General features: G+C 42.2%; 1 pseudogene; it reads right to left on the reverse strand.

Annotated features, from left to right (window-relative positions):
* Window positions 1-15,335: 15,335 nt before the first annotated feature.
* On the reverse strand, window positions 15,336-15,486 carry LOC129716443 (U1 spliceosomal RNA; annotated as a pseudogene).
* Window positions 15,487-20,116: the final 4,630 nt, after the last annotated feature.

Below are 20,116 nucleotides of genomic sequence, written 5' to 3' on the forward strand. Positions count from 1 at the left end.
CCATGGACTTTTTCTTTTGCACTAATGTATTGTTTTACACAGATTTTCTTTTAGAAATATTATGCTTATAACAATAAATTGTCTTTGATTAAATGCAAACGTTTTGATTTGTGAGATGGAAAAAAAGGTAGTTTGCATTCATAACTCTTGCGGAGATGACCAGTGCAGTTGGCACACCAAGATAAATCACAATCTCTGGTTTGAATTCCAATTAATCAATTCTGAGCTAATGTCCCTTGCGCTGCAGTTTGCTGCTTGGGATCTCACCATGCTTCTATGTGCTGCAGCTACCAAATCAACTATACCCATTCCAACTTCACTTTTATTCATCCATTTAATTTTTCTTTAAAAAAAATGCAATCAGCTTTTTCGTTTTTTTGCGTCCAGTTAATAACTTTGTTAACGTTTTCAATTAAATAGGCTCTTTTTGTTCCAAATTGTAATTTGGACCGAACCCCCCGGGGGGAGGGGAGGGGAGGGGAGGGAATAGAATAGAACAGAATAGAACAGAATAGAACAGAATAGAATAGATGCAGCAGTCGACGGCCATTCACGTGCATACCTCGTGACACCACAATGATCGCTGCGAGCACCTGGATGAGCTCGAGCTGAAGCGGGAGTCCACTTCGTGGGTTCATGCACACTTTAACCTTCATTGCAGCTTTATCTCTTGGTGGTATTTAGTAACAGACATCCTTATGCAACTCCCAGGTGCATTCGGTAAGAAAATATCAAAGTTTTACTATCAGGTCCAGGCGTTGCACTCGAGCTCTCCTTGGCACACGAGTGAAAAAAACACGAGGCACTTTTGACTCAATCCTGGTTGACGGCAGGTTCTGCCAAACTAGCATTATAGCTTTTTGTGCCACCAATATTATATTATTCACCAGGCCACTGCTTGAATGACGAGATTCTCATGCTCTTATTGATTAAGTCTCAGGGGAATTATTTCACATAGAGGGTAATTGGAGTTTGGAATACGCTGCCTGAAGAGTTGGTGAAAGCAGATACTCTTATAACATTCAAGACGCTATCGAGCTTATTGCCAAGCCGTATTGCCAAGATGTAGAAGGATACGGACCGAAAGTAAATAAATTAGAATACAGTGCATGGCATGGACATAGTAGACGGAAGCGCCTGTTTCGATGCCGAATTATTCTATGCCTAAAGGGATAGAGCACAGCCTGGGCAGAACATTAAGAAAGCAATTAACTGAGGAACATTTAACTGACTTCACCTGGCTCTTTTTTCTTTTTTCAAAAACTGCTGGCTTTGCTACTTCTGCTCTGAAGCCACATCCCATGTTGCTACATAATAATATGTCTCTTAGTGTTCTATCAATCATTAGCTAATTTTTGGAAGAAGTATTTTTCCTGGCTTTGCTTCCTTCAAGTGACTTAGTTTGCATTACATTCTTGCAAAATCATACAGGATTCTCTCATGAGAGGAGATATTTTAATCTTGCGGTTTTTGGCTCACACATCATGGTTTAAAACCATGTGATAGATGTATTATTGCAAAGAAAGGCAGCTACGGGCATAGATAACTATGAGAATATTTGCAGCCTGCCAAAAAGAACATTAAAATAAGTATTCATAAGCATAACTATATAGCATGATCAGGAGACACTTTTGATTTGTAATTTGTAACCTAAATAATGAACTAGTCTGTATTCCTGAGCAGAACACAAAGTGTAGCAGTAACCTAGCAGGCTAGACAACATCTGTGTGGGTTGGGTGGGTGTCACCCACCCTTGCTGATTGTAGTCTGTAGGTCAGAAAGTCGAGAATGGTCAATGGCAGAGGGGGATGATTGGAAATTCCAATTATGGGTCACTGAACACGCTCAGTTCTCCAGTTGCCAAACATTTTAACTTCCTTTTCCATCCCCGTACAGACCTTTCTGTCCTGGACCTCCTCCTCTGTCAGTGTGAGGCTACACGCAAATGAGATTTTGGATGGGATTTCTTATTTCAAGGCTCTGTACTTCCCCCACCCTTGAAGTGACAGGGAGCGGTGTCAAATTCACTGTTGAGGGGGAAAAATAGATGAGATATGACGTCAAATACTTGTCGCAATTTAAAGCACAACCACAATTATGGAGGAGTTGCAATTCTGATAGCTAGGTCAGTCGAGACATTTGGGTCCACTGGCTGAATATTCAGTAAACTGAGAATCATCTCTGCGCAATTTATTTGTTCTCATTTGAATATAGACATCCTTCTACTAAGAGCCCTTCTACCCAACATTAATCATCTACTTTTACAAAAATGCTTTCAAATAAATCCAACAAATGATAATGAAATAAGTGCCTGCGTTAAGGTTTTAAATTTTGTTTTATAGGTTTGGCCTAAATTAAGTTTTTCTGTGAAAACGTGTCATTAATTATTTAACTTTCCTGTCTTTGCATTCAGATCGCCTCATCTCTGACATAGTGACTGCTAAATTCAATTATATAAAATGAATCCGACCTCCCTTCAGTCTGCAAAAAACAAATGCTGTTTTTCTCTGACCAAAGCAACAGATGTTCAATGGAAATGCCTGGTAAGTTTTTCCAAACGCTGGTTGTTCTTTACGTTAATTATGTCCTTCATTATGTTTACTATATTGAAGATTTAAATATCTCACTTGGTTGTGCCCCTTTATTCAATGTGAATATTTTTTTTATTTTTTACATTTTTATTAGAAGCAATTGTACAAAGATAAAACATTCAGCATCTAAAATTATACAATTATTGTATAGCTTCATTTTTAACCTTATAACCTGAAAATGAAAGAAAAGAAGAGCGAGAGAATGAGAGAGAAAAAGTGAGAAGTGAAAAGATAGCTCGAAAAAGCACATAGAAAAGACCCCTAGACTACCAAAGTAGTGGCCGAAAAGTAAATAGAGGTAAAAGAAAAAAGAAAAGAAAAAAAGAAAGTGGAGATATACCTGCCCCCCCCGCCCGCCCACCTCACCCAACCCAGAATGGGATTTAAATTTAAATTTGTGTTGCGCCATACTATCCTTGTAAGAATTCGGTGAAGGGTGTCCATGTCTTGAAAAATAGATCTGTTTTTTTCTGCCAAGAATGTGAATATTTGAAGCAAAGTGACCCTTACCTTTTTATTGCAAACCAATACGTAGTTATTGGTAACAATGCACTTGACCGAGTATTTCAATATATTTTTCCATGGTATCTTCAAAATTGATTAGCTCTTTCCCATTAAGTATATGTGGGTAACTTTATGAAAATGGTGTAATCACAATATTGTAGTTACCGATTTTTTTGTACTAGATCTGGAAATGTTTCATTTCACATAGGATGATTATGCTGTATGCTTTTTAATTCACCTTGCTTTATTTAATTTACATAAAGATTAAAAAAGTGCTGATTTTATGTATATAAACAACGCAATATTCCACCTCTCCACCAATTCCAATATTTGGAGCACTAGTAGGGGGGTTGTGGGCTGAAGGGACTGAAGTTTCCAGAGAGCTAGTATGGACATTGTCGGCTAAATCGATTCTTGGGGTGGCAGCTCAGTCACTCAAGCCCAATGTGCTGGCAGCTCACTCACGGCTGGTGGGCCGGCAGTTGACTCACGGCTATTCCTTGAAATTCCATTTCAAGCAGGGTGCAAGGCCACTGAATTCAAAGTGCAGTTTCCTACCACTTCAAGCAGGGTGCAAGGCTACCAAATTCAAGTGCAGTTTCATGCCACTTCAAGCAGGGTGCAAGGCCACCAAATTCAAGTGCAGTTTCATGCCACTTCAAGCAGGGTGCAAGGCCACCAAATTCAAATGCAGCTTCATACCATTTCAAGCATTTCAACATTCATGCATTTTCATACCAAACCACACAAAACACCACACTCACAGTTCAGTAGACGTTCAGTTGATTCACAGCTCAGACAGAGTCGTGACCTCTCCCTTCCCATCTTGCAGGGACTGAGCCACACCCACACATCCGGGTTTTATAATCCCTCCCACCGGAAGCAGCGTGGCCTTCATGGCGCGATTGACAGGAGAAAGATTCTCAACATTTTTTAATCACTAATAACACTTTTATTTTTCATTGATGGGAAGAATCCTTTGCACCTGATGAGCGGAGGTGGACTGAGTAAGATGGCAAAAAGTCACAGCCGTAATTCGTAGCATTTTATCTGAAATCAATATACAGAGCAAACAGGAACTAGTCAAGTAACCACCACCAACAGCCATTTGCAGTGCTTCACTTCAAACCAACAATCATTTGCAGTGCTTCACTTCCAACCAACCACCACCAACAGCAGGCAGTGAAGAAAGCGAATGACATGTTGGCCTTTATAACAAGAGGAATCAAATATAGGAGCAAAGAGGTCCTTCTGCAGTTGTACAGAGCCCTAATGAGACCACACCTGGAGTATTGTGTGCAGTTTTGGCCCCCTAATTTGAGGAAAGACATTCTTGCTATTGAGGGAGTGCAGCGTAGGTTTTACAAGGTTAATTCCCGGGATGGCGGGACTGTCGTATGCTGAGAGAATGGAGCAGCTGGGCATGTACACTCTGGAGTTTAGAAGGATGAGAGGGGATCTCATTGAAACATATAAGATTGTTAAAAGTTTGGACACATTAGAGGCAGGAAACATGTTCCCGATGTTGGGGGAGTCCAGAACCAGGGCCACAGTTTAAGAATAAGGAGTAAGCCATTTAGAACGGAGACAAGGAAACACTTTTTCTCAGAGAGTGGTGAGTCTGTGGAATTCTCTGCCTCAGAGGGCAGTGGAAGCAGGTTCTCTGGATGCTTTCAAGAGAGAGCTAGATAGGGCTCTTAAAAATAGCGGAGTCAGGGGATATGGGGAAAAGGCAGGAATGGGGTACTGATTGGGGATGATCAGCCATGAGCACATTGAAGGGCCAAATGGCCTCCTCCTGCACCTACTGTCTATTGTCTATTTGCAGTGCTTCACTTCAAACCAACCACCACCATTTTCATTTTCAAACCACATTAAGGGCACTCAACGTCAGTAAAACCACACTAAAAGCTTAGTAGACATGTGTTCAGTGTTATTCACAGCTCAGACTGAGAGATGTGACCCTCTCGCTTCCCCCCCCATTTCACAGAGACTGACTGAGGCACTCAACACTTCCGGGTTTTATAGTCCCTCCGGAAGGGACGTTGCCTTCAGGAGAGAGAATCTCAACATTTTTTAAACACTAATAACTCTTTTATTTTTCATCGATGGGAAAAATCCTCTTGTCCTGCACAGCGGAGGGGGACTGAGTAAAATGCCAAAAATCAGCCTTTCAAATCAGTTTTTTCTAAAATCAATATACAGAACAACAGGAAGTGGTCAAGATCAGACTTTTAGTTATATATATATATATATATTTTGTCATATATATATATATATATATATATATGACAAAACAGAGGCTATTATTCCCTAGAGGAAGCTCTGAATATAAACGTAGAGCTACATAGTTGAAATGTTGATGTACATTGTTATCTCAGCCAATGCCATTAGCTAAGTGTTATTTGTCATCAAAAAAGATGTTTGTTTGAAGCCTCAATTCTGTTTACGTTCCTTGATAAACAAATATTAAGCAACAGGACACAGTGGATATGAAGTTAGTACAGGAAAGGGCCACTGATATAAAAGATGAGCTATAATCTTATTGAATTATGAACAAATGATTTAATAGGCTATTCTGATTCTTAGACTCTTCTATAAATTCCTCAGAGGGCTGCTCCCACATTAGGCTGTCTGCAAGATTGGCAAGGTAAAGTCTTCCACAGTTTCTGCTAAATGGAAAGAGTAAGTTTTCTGTCTGGACAAAGAATATATGCCAAGTGGATAGGCTTAAGTTATACACTACATTATTCTTTTTATTAATGGCGTATTTGACATTTGCGATATAGCTTAGAGCTAAAAGCTTAGAGCCCTTGGGATCCATAGCAGATTGTTTATTCGGATACAAAATTGGTGTTAATAGGAAGCACCTATTTGATCACCATGATCAAACATCTTTGATGTTTGTGATCTGCCTTCACATCCAAGTTAATCACAGTTGAGCTGTGATCAGTAAATACGCAGATGATATGAAAGCAGATGGGTTGTGAATAGCAAAGGAGGTTGACAAAAGCTACAGCATGATATAAATTAGCTGGAAATCTGGGTGGAATGATGGCGCATGTAATTTAATCTTGACAAGTATGAAGCGATCATTTTGGGAGGACCAACAAGAGTAAGACACAAAATGCTGGAGTAACTTAGCGGGACAGGCATCATCTCTGGAGAGAAGGTATGGGTAACGTTTCGGGACGTGACCCTTCTTCAGACCCTTCTGAGTCTGAATAAATAAAATTGATAATTTGTTAATTACTGCACTGTAATTTATGGATTTTCTCCCAAGAAGTGTTTTGAATTATCCTTCATCCAAAAGGATATTTTATATGATATTTCACTGTTTAGCAAGAATACCAGAGGCATTGGATAACATATATGCCTTCTTAGCTGGTTGCCTCCACATAGTTTGTGCCAATGCGTAACTTCTCCAATGTTATGATGGGCTGCTTTATATAGTGCAGATACACAATGAGTAATGGCACTGTGCCAAGTGCAGTAGTTGCATTGAGTAGACAGGTTATTATTTCTCCACAGGTTAACTTTTTTTTGGCCCAAGTAGCCCAGACTTGATGTAATCGGGCAAAGGTTGTGACATTTTAAATGACATTTATGCTCAACACATATCAAGTGTCCATAGCCTTACTATATTATATCAGTTATATATTAGTCTTGCAAAAAGCCAGCCTCTCTTTTGGATGTAGAATACCAATGGGCAGGATTTTGAAAGCCTTTGAACCTTTTAAATAAAAAAAACAAGGGGTAGACTCCAGCATCCCAAAATAATCAGTAGCAATTCTGAATACTTTTTTAGTTTAAGTTTAGTCATTTAAAATCATGTAGGTGTTAGTTTGATATTATGATTAAAATCGATTGTTGAGATTAAGCCCATTGTGACTGTATCAATAATAACCAAGTTTTTATTCTTTAATATATTGAGAAATATTATTAATATCAAATTTTAAATGCAATGCTTGGCAGTGCTGTTAATGACAGATTTTGCATTCAGGAACATTTGCACATTCCAGAATGCAAAATCTGACATTTAAAACACGAGGGAAACAAGAGTACACTTTCTGAGACTAATTCAATTTTGAGCCCAGTTTGCCTCTCAATTACTGAATGTACCCAGTAAGCCACAATCACTTTGGAGGTGTGTTTTTTTATGGCATATTCAACTGGATTAGACTGACTATTGATGACGTTTTTGAAAGGAATTGCAGGTAAATATTTACTAGAGTTCAGATATTGATGTGTATGCTGGGAAAAGCAAATATCCAATATATTTTAAATTTGGAAGGTCTTCTCTTCCAATTTTCTTTTCAGTCAAATTCAAATGGAGCCCATCACTTGGCCCCAATGTTGCTGGATCACCAAATTGTTGCACTGTGGAACAGCTACTCATTTCCTGTGCATGGTCTGACCTGGTGCACAATCACATGTCCCTTCCGATTTAAGTGTGGTTTGTAGGCTTGTGAAGTAGGATTTTGCATTCAGGAACATTTGCACATTCCAGAATGCAAAATCTGACATTTAAAACACGAGGGAAACAAGAGTACACTTTCTGAGACTAATTCAATTTTGAGCCCAGTTTGCCTCTCAATTGAGCCCAATTTGCCTCTCCAGTGCTCACTACATTATTCAACCTCTCCCTGGACAAGTCCGTGGTCCCTGCCTGCTTCAAAAAATCCATCATTGTACCGGTACCAAAAAATGCCTCCCCAGCCTGCCTGAATGACTACCGTCCGGTGGCCCTTACCTCGGTAGTCATGAAATGCTTTGAGAGGCTGGTGAAGAATCACATCTGCGCCTTCCTCCCTCGGAACATGGACCCGTTGCAGTTTGCATACCGTCTGAACAGGTCCACGGACGATGCGGTTTCCCAGGTCTTGCACACCGCTCTCTCCCATCTGGACAGCCAGAAGGGGGGCTACGTGAGGATGCTGTTCATAGACTACAGTTCAGCCTTCAACACGATAGTCCCCACCAGACTGGCCGGGAAGCTACTGGAATTGGGGCTCAACACCTCCCTGTGTGCCTGGGTCCTGGACTTTCTCACCACCAGGCCCCAGGTAGTCAAGATGGGAGGGAATACATCGAAGTCCCTTACCCTGAGCACAGGATCGCCCCAGGGTTGCGTCCTCAGCCCCCTATTGTACTCCCTGTACACACATGACTGTGTGGCTAGGTTCAGCTCCAATTCAATAATTAAGTTTGCTGATGACACTGTGGTGGTGGGCCTGATCTCAGACAATGATGAGAAGGCCTACCGGGAGGAGGTGGCTGATCTAGCACTCTGGTGCCAGGAGAACAGCCTCCTCTTGAACATCAAAAAAACAAAGGAGCTGATTATGGACTTTAGGAGGGCACATCATCCGAGGACGTACACTCCATTGAGTACAAATGGGGATCCTGTGGATAGGGTGAACTGTTTTAAATATCGGGGAGTCCACATCTCTGAGGATATGACATGGTCATCACACGCCTCAGCACTGGTGAGTAAGGCAAGGCAGCGCCTTTACCACCTCAGGCAATTGAGGAAATTCAGAGTGTCTCCGAGGATCCTACAGTGCTTCTACGCAGCGGCGGTGGAAAGCATCTTGTCCGGGAACATTACCATCTGGTTTGGGAATTGCTCTGCCAAGGACAAGAAGGCTCTGCAGAGAGTAGTGCGTTCGGCCGAACGCACTATGGGAACTTCACTCACCCCCCTGCAGGAACTATACAACAGGAGGTGCAACTCCAGAGCAAACAAAATCATGAGAGACCTCTTCCACCCCTGCAACGGACTGTTCCAGCCGCTACGGTCAGGCAAACGCCTCCGTTGCCATGCAGTGAGAATGGAGAGGTTGAGAAGGAGTTTCTTCCCAGAGGCAATTCGGACTGTAAACGCCTTTCTCACCAGGGACTAACTCTACAGAATGTTTTGCCTTCTATTATTTATTATGTAAAAGAATATGTGTGTTATGATTGTGTTTATAATTTGTTTGGTAGTTTTGTTGTTTGTCTTTTGCACAAAAGTACGCGAGCATTGCCACTTTCATTTCACTGCACATCTCGCATGTGTATGTGACAAATAAACTTGACTTGACTTGACTTAGGAAGCAAAGTGGAATTATTTTGTTTTATTATTTTATTTTAATTTACTCATTTTGATTCCTTTGTGTGTATTCAGTTAATTGTACTTGTTTCATTTGATTTCCTTAGTGTGCGAATAGGTTTTATGCTTTTGATTGTCATAAATTGTTAAAAACAATTAAAATAAGAGATGACTGTCAAAGCTGGCTGTTAGTGGCAGCATCTCTCTCATTTACCTTCTGAGATCGAGTTGCGACTTGGATGACACCATGGGAGCGTTGCTTGTGAGCAACCAGCAATATTAAGCTCAAGATGGACGCAAGGTGCTGGAGTAACTCAGCTGGACAGGCAGCATCTCTGGAGAGAAGGAATGGGTGATGTTTCGGGTCAAGACCCTTCTTCAGACTGAAGAAGGGTCTTGATCCAAAACATCACCCTTTCCTTTTCTCTAGAGATGCTGCCTGTCCTGCTGAGTTACTGCAGCACTTTGTGTCTATCTTCGGTTTAAACCAGCATCTGCAGTTCCTTCTTACACACCTAGTAATTTAAGCCCAGTGAGTGGGGACATGAGTCTGTTACCAGACATCCGTCTGTTACCCCAGAGTAATTGGAACAATGTTAGCAAAGAGTAAAGAAGGGAGGATTTTCTGAAATGAGGTAAGGAAGAATTTCAGAATGCTCTTTATCCAAGGAGGAATTTTTCAAATTTGTTTGGAGAATAAGGTGGAGCAATACAATACAATACAATACCTTTATTTGTCATTTGAACCTCACATGAGGTTCAAACGAAATGTAGTTTCTGCAGCCATACAATACAATAAAAGAACCAAAACACACACCAACACTATTTCACATAAACATCCATCACAGTGGCTCTCCTCCTCACTGTGATGGAAGGCAAAGTTCTTGTCTCTCCCCTGCATTCCATTTCCCTCCCGAAGTCGAGGTCAAAGCCCCCGGCGGGCGCTAGTCCGCGGCAAATTAAGGCCGCGCCGGGCGTTGTAGGGCCCCCCTCCAGGTCACTCTCAACCCCGCAATTCGGGCGGGAGAAGTCGCCGCTGCCGGTGCCCCGCAAAGCAGCCTCCCACCGGGGATCCGCGAGCTCCCGGTGTCACCATCCACCGGAGCCGGGCCGCAGCAACGCGCCACCGCCGCTCTCCACGCCCCGAAGACGGCCAGCTCCACCCAGGTAGGTCTGCAGCAGCTCCACAGCAGCTCCTCAGCAGGCTCCACGGCAGGCTCCACGGCAGGCTCCACAGCTGCTCCCCAGCTCCACAGGCTCCGTGACTTGAGCCTCCAGGTCGTTCCGGTGGAGGCCGCTCCACGGCGCTAGGCCCCAACGGCAACGGAGCTCCGACAGGGAAAAGGTCGGGTCTCCATGCAGGGAAGAGATTAAAAGTTTCCCCCACCCCCCACACATACACATTAAAAAAAAAACCCCGATAAACAGCTACAAACTAAACCCTCAACAGGACAAAAAACAAAAAAAACACAGACAGACTGCAGAGGCCGCTGCGACACTGAGAGGACCAGGTGGAACAACAGTCCTTGCATTGTTACTGTGAAAACACGTGGCTGGGTAATGATTACCAAATCATAAGATTTACATGACTTGGATCAATAAAGGAGAGTGGCAATGAAAATATAAAGTAGAATTTCTAAATTGAAGAAAAAGGCTAACTTCAAAGGGATGAGAATTGATCTGGAAATGTAACAGAAAGAAAGAATGTTTCAGAGGTTAGATAATGGAACAGATGCCAGAACTGGCAGTGTGAACTGTGAGGAGGATGCTATGATAATGCAGGGTGTTTTGGACAGTGGGGAGTGGGCAAATGCATGGCAGATGCAGTTTAATGTGGATAAATGTGAGGTTATCCACTGGTAGCAAAAACAGGAAGGAAGATTATTATCTAAATGGTGTCAAGTTGGGAAAAGGAGAAGTACAACGGGATCTGGGGGTACTTGTTCATCAATCAATAAAAGTAAGCATGCAGGTACAGCAGGCAGTGAAGAAAGCGAATGGCATGTTGGGCTTCATAACAAGATGAGTTGAGTATGGGAGCAAAGAGGTTCTTCTGCAGTTGTACAGGACCCTAGTGAGACCACACCTGGAGTATTGTGTGCAGTTTTGGTCTCCAAATTTGAGGAAGGACATTCATGCTATTGAGGGAGTGCAGCATAGGTTCACAAGGTTAATTCCCGGGATGGCGGGACTGTCAGCTGCTGAGAGAATGGAGCGGCTGAGCTTGCATACTCTGGAATTTAGAAGAATGAGAGGGGCTCTTATTGAAACATATAAGATTATTAAGGGTTTGGACACGCTAGAGGCCGGAAATATGTTCTCGATGTTGGGGGAGTCCAGAACCAGGGGCCACAGTTTAAGAATAAGGGGTAAGCCATTTAGAACGGAGATGTGAAAACACTTTTTCACACAAAGCATTGTGAGTATGTGGAATTCTCTGCCTCCGAGGGTGGGTGAGGACGGTTCTCTGGATACTTTCAAGAGAGAGCTAGATAGGGCTCTTCAAGATAGCAGAGCCAGGGGATAAGGGGTGGAAGGCAGGAATGGGGTACTGATTGTGAATGATCAGTCATGATCGCATGGAACGGTGGTGCTGGCTCGAAGGGCCGAATGGCCTACTCCTGCACATATTGTCTATTGTCTATCCAGAAGATGAAAGAAAAATGGAAGGTGAATGATGCAAGTCATTTGAATAATTCCGGTGAGGACAACTGAGGGGAGAAGAGAATAGAAAAATAAGTCCAAAAAAAAGGATGTGCCAAAAAAGACAGTCAACGTAAAAGGAAATCCTCAAGTAGGATTCGGAATTCGCTTATTCATAGAAGACAAGGGCAGACTGATGAAGTTATGTTCTGCTGCCTGGAGGTCTGTGACCAGTGTTGTTACGCAAGGATGATGTGGACAAAAATGTAAATTGAGCAGATTAGTAAGTGTGCAGATGACACAAAAACGGGTGGTGTTGCGAAAAGGGAGGAAGGCTGCCCAAGGAAGCAGTAGGATCTAGATCGGTTACAGATATGGGCAGAGAAATGGCAGATTGATAGAATTTAATAGTAAGATTAAACGAGTACTTACCAGTACGAAGTTTGATCTGTATTTTATGAGGAGTTACGATGAGGGATTACGTGAAGAACCCTGCCCAGTGCGCAGGTGCGGCATACTTCGAAGCAGCGGTGTGGAATCACAGATAGACACAATATTGAAGTAAACATAGTAAAGATCAGTGAGACATCAGTTTATTAGTTTGATCTATATAATGAGGGTGGGAGCGGAGGGCACGTAATCCCTCATCGTAACCCCTCATAAAATACAGATCAAACTTCGTACTGGTAAGTACTCGTCCATTCGTTCAGCCGCTGATATCAATGCTGCCCTAGTGGAATGGGATTTAAATGTATTATTATCTCTTCCGGCAGCTTTCAGTACCTGTTTGAGCCACCTTGAAGTGGTTTGGCTCGTTACCCCATCTTGGAGTTTCTTGTGGTTGACCCATAGGCTTTTCCTCTCCCTCTAAGATTGTGGGTTGTGTCTATATATTGTTGTAGATGGGTCACCACACTCAACCTGGACTCTGGTGGGTAGGCCCGGAATACCACCAGTGAATTGGGCGTTCCTGGTCGCTTAGGTTTTTACCAGACCTAGAATAATGAACGTAATGCGGTCTGGGGTGATCACCATGTTATCCAGTCTAGTTTCATGGAGTGACTGGACTCTGTGAGCAGATACGAGAGCCATAAGCATGAGCGTTTTTAACATAGATTGTGCAAGACTGAGGGATCTAGCTGGTGCCATTCTCTGAGATATGTCAATATCACACTGATATCCCATACATGGGTATACCTGGGTTTTGGGGCTTGTTATTATAAATGCCCTTCATAAGTTTTATCTTCAGTGGATGGGATCCCATGCTCTGCTGCCCTGCTGTTTTTAGATAAGCAGACAGGGCGCTTTGTGCTGTATTTACGGCACTGTAACTCACCTTTTCATCATGGTGTAGATGGTCCAGGAACTCCAATATGTCAGTGGTTGAGTAGTTTCGTATGTTGTCCCTGCGTCGTAGCAGTATTTTTCCCATGTTTACTCTTGGTGACTGTTCGCAGGGATGCCGACATGGTGGTAATGGTTCATTTTTATGGCATGGGTGGCTTATGCCTGATACTGGGTGAGTAAACAACCGTGGTCCACTAGGGAAATCCATAGGTGACTCGACCACCATGTCGTGATGAACTGGGAACCATGGCTATGTAGGCCGGTCGGGCACCTTCAATATCCCAGTGGCAGATTCCATCTGTATTGCGAAGTGCCCGACTGATGAGGCAGAAGGGAGGGAAGCAAAGCAGAATTCCCCCTATCCAGCGTGTAGGCATCTACCGCTGCTGCCTCTGATCTGGTTCCTCAGTCACACACATAGGTTACTGGTGATTCCGTCTTGTTGCAACCAAATTGATATCTGGCGTTCAAATTGCTTAATACCTTTAGCAGATATTTTGGGTTTGACATCCATTCAATGTTATCATGAATTTTTCCCCCGTGACGTGGTGTCTCCCACTGTGTTCTAGCTTACCTAAGAGATAGGCAGCCGATAGTTAAAAATGTCTTTGACACACCATTGCCAGATCTGTTTGACCAATTTGTTGCACGGTAATGATTTTATGCTCCCCATATGGTTAATATAAGCCACCACCATAGTATTATCAATCCGTAACCGTATATGCACGTGCTGCATTTGAAATGCATATGCTTTTTAACCCAATAGGCGACCACCAATTCCAAATAGTTGATGCCCAGTGTGTGTAGTAACGATGATTCTGAATTGGTCCATCTGTTACCTGTGCTGGATATGGAGTTAGTTGCTCCCCAGCCTAAAGCACTGGCATCGGTTTTTAATAACCAAGTTAGGATTGGTGATAATAATAGGGCTGAAACTGTGCCAAACATTGTCTGCCCACCACTGTAATTCTGATATAGCTTCAGTGGGTACATTCATGATTTGATTATAGTGACCCGAGCACCTTGGCAAAGTAACAGTCATATGGATAGAATTGATATTAAAGCCCAGATAATCCATGGTAGTTAACGGCTTCAATTTTGGTTTATCTGGGTGTAGGATGAACCTCAGTGTTTTAAGGAGCTGTTTCGTAGTTAGAAACTGCTGCCACAGCTAATTCCTTTGTTTTTCCTAATATGAGGATATCATCCAATATATGCCATGATTATGCTTGTTTTCTTAATATTTTCATGGCTATTTTTAGTATTTTTGTAATTAGTTTAGGGCTGAGGTTAGACCATTGGGAATGCTCTATACTCCCATAGTTGCCCCATCCAGATAAATTTTAGGTATCTACAATGATCCTTGTGTATGGGTATAAGATAGTATGCATCTTCCATATCAATGCTCCTTTGGAGATCAGATGTCTGGCAGTGACAAAACGTCTCCATCTTAAAGTGTATATACTCAACAGATTTATTTAGTGATATTAGGTCAATGATGATGCTACATTCACCATTTTTTGTAGTTTTGGTGAATATATTCGATATAAATTCCAATGGTTCATGTTTCGCATGATCCCTTTTGTAATGAGCCTTTCTAGTTCAGCTTGACCTTCTCGCTTCTCTTTCTTAGAGGGAAAAAAGCCCGATGGGCGCATTGCTGAACTGGCGGTAATATGCCCAATTTGAATTCAAGTTTTTATCCACTAATACTGTTGAGTATATATTTGTTATTTGTGACAGCACCCCATGCTTCTTTCAACAAGTGTAAATGCCCCCCCCCCCCCCCCCGCAGTTAGTAGAGCACCCTTATTTTGTGTAAACTGGGAGGAACCAGACTACCTACCTCCATGTTCATTGTTTTTTCATGAAGGCTCAGCTTTGCTGGTACGCTGGTGCTGTCGGTGGGGCGGCGCATCTTCCAATGGTTCCGCTCTGGGCCCCTGTCTAAAAAGACCTTTGGGGGTAATAAGCAGCGGTCCCTTGCTTTCACCAGTCCTTGGATGTGGGTGTTGACTGGTGGATGCCGAGGGGTGCTGCCAGCTGGGTGTTGGATGAGATGTCCTGCTCGTTCCCGGGCCTGCCCTCATGAGGCGCACAGGTTTAGCTGCCTCTCTTCCCGCTGCAGCGGTTTGCATAGCCCCGCATATTTGGGGTTGAGGGCAGGTCTTATATGCCACAAATGGCAGTCGAGTATCCCGCATTTGGGAACATCTTAGGCGTCAGCACACTCGAAGTGCAATGGGATAGCCTCGTCCTGGGAGAATCACCTTGGTGATCATGGCGTCTCGCCTGCCAGGTGAGTATGATCCGTGGAACGAGCAAAGGCGGTGATTTTCGGCTCTTGACTGCGAGTCTGCTGACCCAGCTGCCTGCAGATTTGACCTCTAGAAAGGCCTTCTCCTGCAGGGCTTTATTGGAAAGATGGTTGATACTGGCTGCCATCTGGGTTCCAGTAGTCTTCCTGTGCGTGGAGGTGCCATATAGTGGCCAACGACACCCAGCAGCTCTTCCTGATCCTGCTCCCCTGGCATACTCCTGTTCTCGTCCGCCTGCCCAGCGTTTAAGCCAGCCCAGCCCTGGCCTCCTTAGCTAGCCTCGAATAAAGAGGGAGCAAAAGGGGATGCTGTAAATTCTGTGGAGGAGGCATATGCCCTACCTCCGTTGTCCCATCAATCCCTCGACAAGGGAGATGGCTAGTGCAATAGCACTGGGGTAGGAGTGTTAGCTCCCTTGGCATTCAGCCAGTGACCCCTCGTTTTCCCGGAGGTTTTTGGCTCCATGACCTCCTCTGGCTTGGGGAGACAGACATACTTGTTTTTGCTGTCTCCAGTCTGTTCCAGAGTTGGAGGAAAGTTGATTCCTGTAGAACCTGTAATTTTGGTAAGGTTGTCTTACCTGTTGTTAGAGGCTGCCTGCCGTTTTTTGGCGGCATTTTAGCGGTTCCCGGGTGGCGATTCTCCTTGTCAGGAGTCTGCAGGGGTGCCGGTCGGGTTTTTAAATTTCCCTCCGGTCCGCTGCTGTTAATCGAACAGCTGTTCAGCGGACCGGCAGCGTGTGCGGTCCCGTTTGCGCCTATCCCCCTCCACTGTCGGCTCCTTCGCTGGAGTCGAACGGGGGCCGCTTCCTCTGCTGCTTTGCTCCCCCTGGAGCAAAAAACACAAGGCCCGATTAAGGTAGGTACTTACCTAACGTTCCTTATTTCAGGCTGGTTTGCGGGAGCGCCCGACTCCCGCTGGGCCGCGTGTGCACAGCTGGACGATAATGCCGCACCTGCGCACTGGGCAGGGTTCTTCACGTAGTCACTCACGTGACTCCGAAGTAAAATCTGGGCAATTGTGAGGTGTTTCCAATATTCTCCATGCAGTTCATCCTCCATGCAGTTCATCCACATCAGCCAGGATATGCTGTTTGGTAAACTGTTGGGACTGAAGGCAGATAAATCCCCAAGGTCTAATGGTCTGCATCCCAGAGTACTCGAGGAGGTGGCCCTAAAAATCAAGGATGCATTGGTGATCATTTTCCAAGGTTCTCTTGACTGTCACAATGGTCAATTTTGGAATTAACTACAATTAGGCAATTAACTAATTATATGCTTTAATTTCAGGTCATCCAAGTAAGATGTTTTATATTTGTTTCAGAATGCTTTAATCTATAATAACTGAAAATTTCATTCAGTTCTATTAATTTAAAAAAAAATAATGGGCTTTTGACTGTCCCCGATCACAGCTTTTGTGTTAAGGCAATGGAGAAGCAATAGGGAACAAGATGCTAATTTCCGAGTATGAAAATGGCCATAACTTTTTTAATACTGATGATATGAAAGTGAATTTGGTGTCAAATTAAAGTTTTCTTTATGCTTTATCTGACGGGATAAATTACGGGCTTGATTTTTAAAATCACAACATTTTGTAACATTGCTAAATCAAGGGGTATGGGGGAAAAGCTTGAACAGGGTACTGATTTTGGATGATCAACCATGATCATATTGAATGGTGGTGCTGGCTTGGAGGGCCGAATGGGCTACGACTGCACCTATATTCTATGTTTCTATGTTTGGGTAGTCGAATGTAAGGGAAATGTATAGCTATCTTTCAATAACCTGGGATGGATATCATCGGGTCTGGGTAATTTCTCTACCTTAATGCTCTGCAAGAGCCACAACCCTCTATCTATTCCTTGATCTCAAACTCCCTCTGGCATATTAGTATGCCCTGTGTGATTTCATCACAGGTGCAGTTTAGAGCATTGTGAATGATGCATTTTGGTAGCAGCACAAGGAAAGACAACACTGTATAGACTAAAGAGGGTGGTTCTAAATAATGTGCATGCTCAAGACCTTGACGTGTGTGCATTACACTTTAAAAATAGCAAGGAATGTTGAGACAATTGGTAGTAAATCATATGGGATTATAAATAGGTGGAGGTTAAATTAACTCTGCAGAGAATGTAGTTAGACCATAATTCAAATATTGTGTTCTGTTCTTTCACTTTAGGCAAGATTGAAGATTGTGGAGACTAGTTGTTCATTTTGGTGAAAATTTTGCGAGAAGATCTGATAAAGATGCAGATGATTATCACTTGTTTAGATAGGATAAACTCAGGGCGACTCTACCCATCAGTAGATAGTTTAAGGACCAGAAGCACACATTTAAAGAATAGAGAGGTGTTGTGAGGAATATTGTATTATGCAGACAGTATAAACTTTTACAGGTGGTAGTGATGAAGAGTACCTCAATGCTGATTATTTTCCATTTTTTCAGGTTAAGTGACAAAGCTGAACACAATGCCCAGCTGTAGTCTTATGCTAACTCTATATAATTTTGGTAAAAGATCTTTACTTCCCATTTAAATCTCCCATTATTAACATCCAAATAGTTCAGATGTTAAGGTTCAAAAGGTAATTGAATAGGCACTTCAGGGAAAATAATTTGCTGGGCCATGGGGAAGAGCAGGGGTATATGACTGCTAGAATTGCTACTCAGGAATATAGCATAACTTCAATAAATGGGAATAAATTGAACTTTCTTGGGTTAGTAGGCTGTGACTAATGGTGTGCCATAGGGATTGGTGTTTGCCCTCAACTGTTAACAATCTGTATCAACAATTTGGCTGAGCAAACCAAATGCTTGCTGATAATACAAAACTAGAGTTGATTGTAAGAAGGGAGGATGATGTAAAGAATTGAATGGGAATATGGACAAGTTGAGTTTATTGTCAAATGCAAGAACATGGCAGATGAAATATAATGTAGAAATATGTAAGGTTGCACACAACAGAGCAATTTGCACACAACAGAGGAATTTTTATATGGTGCCCAAATGGGAAATGTTCTCAAAGACTGGTGTACAGAAGTCACTGAAAGCTAACGTGCGTGATTCAGAATGAAAATGGTATGCTGGTATTTATAATGAAAGATTTAAAGGTGGAAGTAAAGATTTTTTATTCAACAACAATTATTTAGAGTTAGGATAGGGTTGTACCTGGAGTATTGAATAATGTGTACAACAGAAGAAGGTAGAGAAAGCATAGAAAATTGTGAGTGTGCAGCTCAAGCAGAAGGAAGTTAGGTGATTGAGGCTGCCGATTGGGTGGTTTTGATGCGCAAGAAGGAACTGCAGATGCTGGTTTAAACCGAAGATAGACAAAAAAGCTGGAGTGACTGAGCTGGACAGGCAGCATTTCTGGAGAGAAGGAATGGGTGATGTTTCAGGTCGAGACCCTTCTTCAGACTGGTTAGGGATAAGGGAAACCAGAGATATAGACGGTGATGTGGAGAAATAAAGAACAATGAATGACAGATATGCAAAAAAGTAACAATGATAAAGGAAACAGGCCTTGTAAGTTGTTTTATCATCCACATCACCATCTATATATATATAATTTCCCTTATCCCTAACCAGTCTGAAGAATTCTTGATACGAATCACTTCTTTGTTTGTACTACTTCAATAAAGGACCAATTAAACATGAAATAACGACTGGAAGATTTGTTTTTACTATCTGCGAGTGTGTTCACTATATCTCTTCTACATCTCCGAGTAATAATGGCAATCAAAAGTTGGACACTGGAAAATTAAGAAATTGCCATTACAACCCAAAATGTTGCCCATTCCTTTTCTCCAGAGATGCTGCCTGTCTCGCTGACTTACTCCAGCTTTTTGTGTCTATCTTGGGTGGTTTTGACATTGAGTTCCTTGCATTAGTTATTGGAAATTAATGTGGAGTATAATGAAAGAGGATTTTAAAAGATGGTTTGACATTGAGGAAACAAATTCCTTTCAGTTAGTTTTGTTATTTAAGGAGATGAATACTTTGGGTTACAAGGGTTCAACATCACTGTGCTTTAAATGGACCTGATACCTCCAGAGTTACAGTTAAGCAATATCTGTAAGTAATTACTTGAAAGGTTTCTAATTATTTTTGTTTAATGGATTAATCTCCAAAAACATGATGCTTGTTGTCTGAAATATTGTTTGGTAAGGTTTGCTACACATCATACAACTGTTGTTAGTCATTCAAAATGGGCAAAGGGCTTATTTACACTTGTTGGGCAATTTAATTTAAAATGTTGTTCTCTACATTTGATTACGTTACTTTCTGCCATTGTGGTAAATTAGAACATGCGGGAAATCATATGAGATGGATGGATACTGCATGTAATTTACAATTATCACAAAATTTGCTTATACTTTATAGTAATGATACTTTATTTTGCTGCTCTTGTGTACCAGCATTTGATTGATTTTATATATTTAGTAATGAATGTAAAACATGTGACATTTGCAGCTAATTTTAAGAAAGTGCATTAATTTAAGAACTAATCCAGAATATTTGTAAATAATAAATTGTGATATTCTTTATTAAAACAATCTTAAATTAAGAATTTTAATCAAAAGTTTATTGTATAGATAATCCTTTTCCTGAACAGGTAAAAT

The sequence above is a fragment of the Leucoraja erinacea genome, chromosome 2, assembly GCF_028641065.1.
Source record: "Leucoraja erinacea ecotype New England chromosome 2, Leri_hhj_1, whole genome shotgun sequence".
NCBI lineage: Eukaryota > Metazoa > Chordata > Chondrichthyes > Rajiformes > Rajidae > Leucoraja > Leucoraja erinaceus.